This window comes from Thalia democratica, unplaced genomic scaffold, assembly GCF_965202585.1.
Source record: "Thalia democratica unplaced genomic scaffold, ktThaDemo2.hap1.1 HAP1_SCAFFOLD_1349, whole genome shotgun sequence".
In the NCBI taxonomy this organism is placed as follows: domain Eukaryota; kingdom Metazoa; phylum Chordata; class Thaliacea; order Salpida; family Salpidae; genus Thalia; species Thalia democratica.
The window spans coordinates 26,039-32,240 of NW_028140224.1; positions in this window are offsets into that span (position 1 = coordinate 26,039).

Below are 6,202 nucleotides of genomic sequence, written 5' to 3' on the forward strand. Positions count from 1 at the left end.
TTCAAATATTTTTATCTATATTGTGCAAAACTCAAAAATTTGATTTTTAATAATTTCATCATTCTCCACAGTTACTAGAATATCTACTAAACAAACAATTTAGTATTAAATAGTTAATATTCTAAACTACTAGTATTCTTAAATTTATAAAGGATTAGAGGAAGTAGTGTTTTAATTATAAAATTCAATTCATTTTACTAGGGTACTTTACTTTTTTTTTAATAATCAGTATTCAACTTGATTTACTCATTGGTTTGTATTAATAACACTAATTAACTATTTTGTATAACACATACAGGTACATTTTGGGACTTTATACTGTAGTAGGAGGTTTTGAAATTTTTTCGTACCCCCATTTAAGTAAAAGTTTAAAGGTCACAAAAATGTTTTGGTTGGGTTGGCTAACCTCTAAAGATTCTAACCAAGACCCTTTTGAAAAACAAGCCTGGTATAAACTGTATGAGAAAAAATGCAACCTATGAGCGCTTAGCTTAATATTTTTTTACATGTGGTAGAACCATTTAGGGTGATTATGACGACATAATACATCAACAGCAGTTAAGGGCATAGGGGGGTCCATAAGTTGATCTTATCTAATAGAGTTTTATTTAACAGGGTTGCCACTTGTTTTTTCAAAATCTTTTCCAGGTTTTTAAAAGTAAACATTTTTGGGTATATTTTTAGTTTAAAGTTAAGTCTAAGGTAAGAAATTGTGTGAAATAGTATAAAAACATTAAATTGTACTGTGAAGCTACTTTAAATATGTTTAAAAAAAAATGTTTGATGATGACAAAAGTTTTTTATTTATATAATAGATTTTTTGAGTCAAATTGAAATTTTTCAACTGAACATGTGAAAATTGTTAAAATTCCAGGTCTTTCCAGGTTTTTTTAGTGATTTTTGATCAAAATTCCATGATTTTCCAGGTTACTTTCAAAATTTCTCAAATTTAAGGTTTTTCCAGGTTATTTTGCATAAATTATCAAATTCCAGGTTTTTCAAGGTTTTTTCAGGTTTCCAGGTAAAGTGGCAACCCTGATCTGAGCTATCAGACCATAACTGCTTGAAAAAATTCAAAGTACTTTTTGACACGTGAGCAATCGAAGTCGGTGACCTCAATAGGTTCCTAATGGGAGGCGCAAACTAAAAATGCGAAAAAGACCATTTCACTAAAAATCTATCTCCTCCTTTATTTTTCAAGCAATTTTATTCAAACTTTTACAGAAAGTGTATTATTAAATTTCTAAAAGATTGAATGCAGGAATTTTTTAATTTTGAAAAATAAAATTTTTATTTAAAATTTGCGGTTTATACATTTGTATTGGAAATTTTTTATAAAAATCACATTATCTCAAAAGTTAAATAAGATTTTTTAATTCTATAAAAACTGGCTTGTAGTTTGTACTTTATGCTTTCATAAAAGACCTAATGTTATTTTTATCAAAAATAAATGCTGGACCTCCCCCCCCTAATGCCCTTAATATGTCTTTAAAACTATTTTAATAAGTATAAGCTTTTATTTAAGATATAAATTATAAGTCTAGGAAATGTATAAGCAATTTTGTTACGGTTTAAGTCAAAAAATTAAAAAAATATGTGATTTTTGGGATTGAAATTAGTTTTTTGGGCGGCATACTTTTTTTTTGCAAACTATTTTTTTTAGATTTTTCTTAATGAAGCAAAAACACATCCAAATCATATGGACACATAAATCCCACAAACATCACCTAAGTACTCTCTACCCCTACATGTGGCAATCACCATAAAAACACCATGTGAAAATTTTAGACAGTTTGAAAAAAGTTGTGGAAGTATTTTCAGACATTTCAAATTTTTACTGTTTTTTTGTAAAATGCTGCAATTTTTTAAATATCAATGAGCGCCTCTATAAAACTTTCTTTTTGCTTCTCAAAATTTTGCTACTTAACATATACGTTGTTTAAAATTCTAGATTTATCAAGGATTCCAAGCTAAGTTGGTTTTTTGGCAGCCCTGTATAACAAACTTATTGATCTAACAATTTCTACCATAACTAACTTTGATTTTAAATAACTGGTGAAAAAATTATAAAGTTTTTATAAAAAAATAGTAATAACCAAGGTGGCCCCCTCCTGCATATATATCTGTTCCCCCAACCCTTGAGTTTCCAAATACTTATTTTTCAGCCTGGGAAGCACCATGTGAAAATTTAAGACAGTTTGAAAAAAGTTGTGGAGGTTTCTGACAACCCCTAAGTAAATTGTATGGGACCTTAAAATTTAACTTTCAATCTTTTAGCTGCAAATTTTTTAATTGTAGCAATCATCATCAAAACACAATAAACAAATTGTGTTTCAAAACTAATTTAAGAAAGTTGAACAGAGGCATTTCTTAGTTTTCTGTATTTTTAATCACTTTTTGTTATTTCTAAGATTGTATTAGTAAATCAAGAAGTTCCTCTAAGAAAATTTCTTCAAATTGTTTTAAAATGCAAAGGATATCTTTTTATGATGATGGCTACATGTACAAAAATTTACAGCTAAAAAATAAAGGTTGAATTTTCAAGTTCCCATACAATTTACACAGGGGTTATTTTCAGAAAAACTGCATGGTGATAAAAGCTAGGAAGCACACTTTACTTTTTGTGCTGTTTTTTTATGTAATTCCCCAAAAATTATCAACGTGCTACTCAAATATTTTATTTTTAAGGGGCAGCAAATGCACCCTAATATGTATCTAACTTTATGTTATTTAAAAGTTAAATTCCATTGAGAGTATGCAATAACAAAAAATATTTTCCATATTTTAGAGTAGTGTTTTATAAAATTCAAGCTTTAATTATTAAGGCCATAGGGGGGGGGGGGGTCCAAAACTTTATTTTACAAAAAATGACATAAGTATTTATATAAAGGCTTCAAGTACAAACTACATGCCAGTTTTTGTAGAATTCAAAAATATCGTTTAGCTTTTGAGATATATTATTTTTGTAAAAAGTTTTCAATACAAACGTATGGAACATAAATTTTTGGGGTCAGTTTTCTCAGAAATTTAAAAATCAGCTAAAAATCTATCTCTTTCTTCACTTTTCAAGCAATCTTCTTCAAATTTTCAGAATATGTTCTTTACCTTATATGAAAAAAAATGTTACTTATGAATTTTAATAATTTTAAAAAGTAATAAAAAATTAACAAAAAAAAAAAAAAAAACAGTGTAAATACCAATTTGAGGTATGTTTACTTAAAAATTTTTGGAGTCCAAGTAATATCTTTTGTTATTGTATAAAGATTAGACTGTGAAAGTTTAAAGAAGATTGGTTGAATAATGCAGGAGATAGATTTTTTTTTAAATAGTTTTAGTTTTCCCTTCCCATAGATAACCTATTATGCGGCCTGACTTTGACCAGTCATATCTCAAAAATCTATTTGAATATTTTGTTAACTATATAAAATTAACTTAAAGCTTAGTATAAACTATATTAAATAAGACAAACTTGTAAAAAATATGGCTTACCCCACCTATGGTCTTAAAATATAAATTAAAACTGATAATACAAATAAAATATATTAATACTTTCAACTACAAAAATTAAATTAGCATCAATCTGCCAAAAGAATAAATCAAGTAAAAGTTGACAAAAACTTTTTAAATGAACATTCAGTAAACTTTAAATTTAAAAGACAAAGACACTTTTTTTTTTTGCTTGTACAACATACTCTTTCAATTATGTTTAAATTTTGAAAGGACAATATGGATTTTTACTAACTTTTTTGGTGAAATTTCGTCACTTTTTGTAGTGTATATCATGCATTGTATTCATCTACTTCAATTAATATACAAAATTTTATAATCGGTGAGAAGATAAACACAAACTGTTTTCAGGGTTGCCACTTTATAAAACAACTTTAGTGTTTTTAATAGTTTAAATAATTGTATAAAATAACTGTTTTGTTTAACATCTTTTGTTAAAATCTAAACTTAATAATTATTCATACAAAAATTATTTAAAAATCCAAGTTATTTTTTTTGACCAACTTTTTTACACCCAGGTGAAATGCCCAAATGCTAAAAATCAAAACTAAATAAATAAAATGAATAAAAAATAAGTCTTTAGCCATGATTATGAACAAGAAAATGATATTATGACATGTCAACAAGTAAAAATGGATTGAAACAAGACCGATTGTTTTATTTTAAACTTGTATTAAAGCAAAGCAGCAAAAAAAAATTTGGTATTTACCTAGCATGATGTCACACCAATATCAAGCTGAAATTACATAATGTTTGATGCCTTTTTTAACCATAATTTTGGGCTATAAATACTATGTTTTTCTTTTTAATTGATATAACATTTTGAAATTTTTATCTGTAGTCCATCTTTAATTCTAGCTTTTAAATAATTAGAAATTTTTGTAGTTTGGCAAAAAAAATATATAAAATATACAAATACAATCTTTAACTGTAAAGATATAATCTAGATTAATTTTCAAATTAGTAAATAACTATTTATATAGTGTGATTATAACAATTTATTGTTTTAGACTTATTATCATTATACATTACCCAATAACACATTGAATTTCAAGCTAAATTTATGGATGAAAAAGACATCAAATATTATATAATTTCAGTTTGATATTGGTGCAGCATCATGCTAGGTAATTACCAAAAATTCTAATTTAAGAGAGTTTTTTATAGTTTATATAAAACAATCTGAGTGGTAGTAATACTTATTCTGAAGACCACTTATACATTGATTATATTTTGATTTTGTTAAAAAGGTTTATAGATTGTTTTACAGAATGTTTTTATTTATCAGTGCAACTGTACTGTGCTGATAAAAATTATAAAACACTATTGTTTTAAACAAAAAATTTTTTTTTTTAATAAAACTTTTGTTATATCTTTTACTAATGTCTTATTGGAATATGAAAAACCTATTTATAAAAATATTTTTGGAATGCTTCAAGTCTTAATATGAAAAAATAAATGTATATATATAACATGTGATGTGTATGTAATCATAGGGGTAGGGAGTACTTGGATGATGTTTGCTGGACTTATGAGTACATATGATTTCGATGTGTTTTTGCTTCATTAAGAAGAATCAAAAAAAACTTCAAAAATAAGTTAACCACCCAAAAAACCAATTTCAGCCCCAAAAATCACATACTTTTTGATTTTTTTACTTAGACAGTAATAAAATAACTTTACATGTCCTAGACTTATAATTTATGTCTTAAATGAAAGCTTATACTTATTGACATATATTTCTAGACAGATTAGCTGCTTTTGATGTATTATGACGTCATAATCACCCTAAATGTGCAAAATTTGTCTGTAAAATGTAGGGGTATGGAGTACAGCACATTTTTTGGTCATATTGTAATATTCATTCTAGTAATTATGATTCGAATGTGTTTTAGCTTAGTTAAAACGAATATAAAAAAAAATTATAATTTTGAAAAAAAAATTTGCTGCCCAAAAAAACTGATTTCAATTCTAAAAATCACATATTTTTTGATCTTTTGACTTAAACAGTAATAAAATTACTTATACCATGTCCTAAACTTATAATTTATATCTTAAATGAAAGCTTATGATTATAAACATATTAATGACATTTCAACTACTTTTGTTGTATTATGACGTCATTACAGGGTTGCCACTTGTTTTTTCAAAAATTTTTCCAGGTTTTCCAAATTTCTTCCAGGTTTCAAAAATAAACATTTTTTAGTCTATTTTTAGTTTTAAGTTTATTTCTATTTAAGAAACTGTGCTAAATAGTACAAAAACATTTAAAAGATGCTGTAAACTTACTTTAAATGTGTTTTTTTTTTAATTTTTTGATTACAAAAAATTTTTATTTATATGATAGATTTTTGTGTCAAATAGAAGTTTTTGTACTGAAAATGTTAAAATTATTCAAAATTCCAGGTTTTTTTAGGTTTTTTGATCAAAATTCCAGGTTTTTCAAGGTTTTTCCAGGTTTCCAAGTAAAGTGGCAACCCTGTCATTTTTACACTAAATATGCAAATTTTGTCTGTAAAATTGTACTTTATTTTCTAATATAAAAAGCAAATTCTTCTGCTGTTTTACTTTTTTAGTTTTTTGATCTACAATATAAAATGTGTAAAGTCAGCTAGGCAGAAAGATATTTCTGATGTAATGTCGTTTCAATTGCATGTTGATATATATATATATATAAAATACATTTTAAATCACT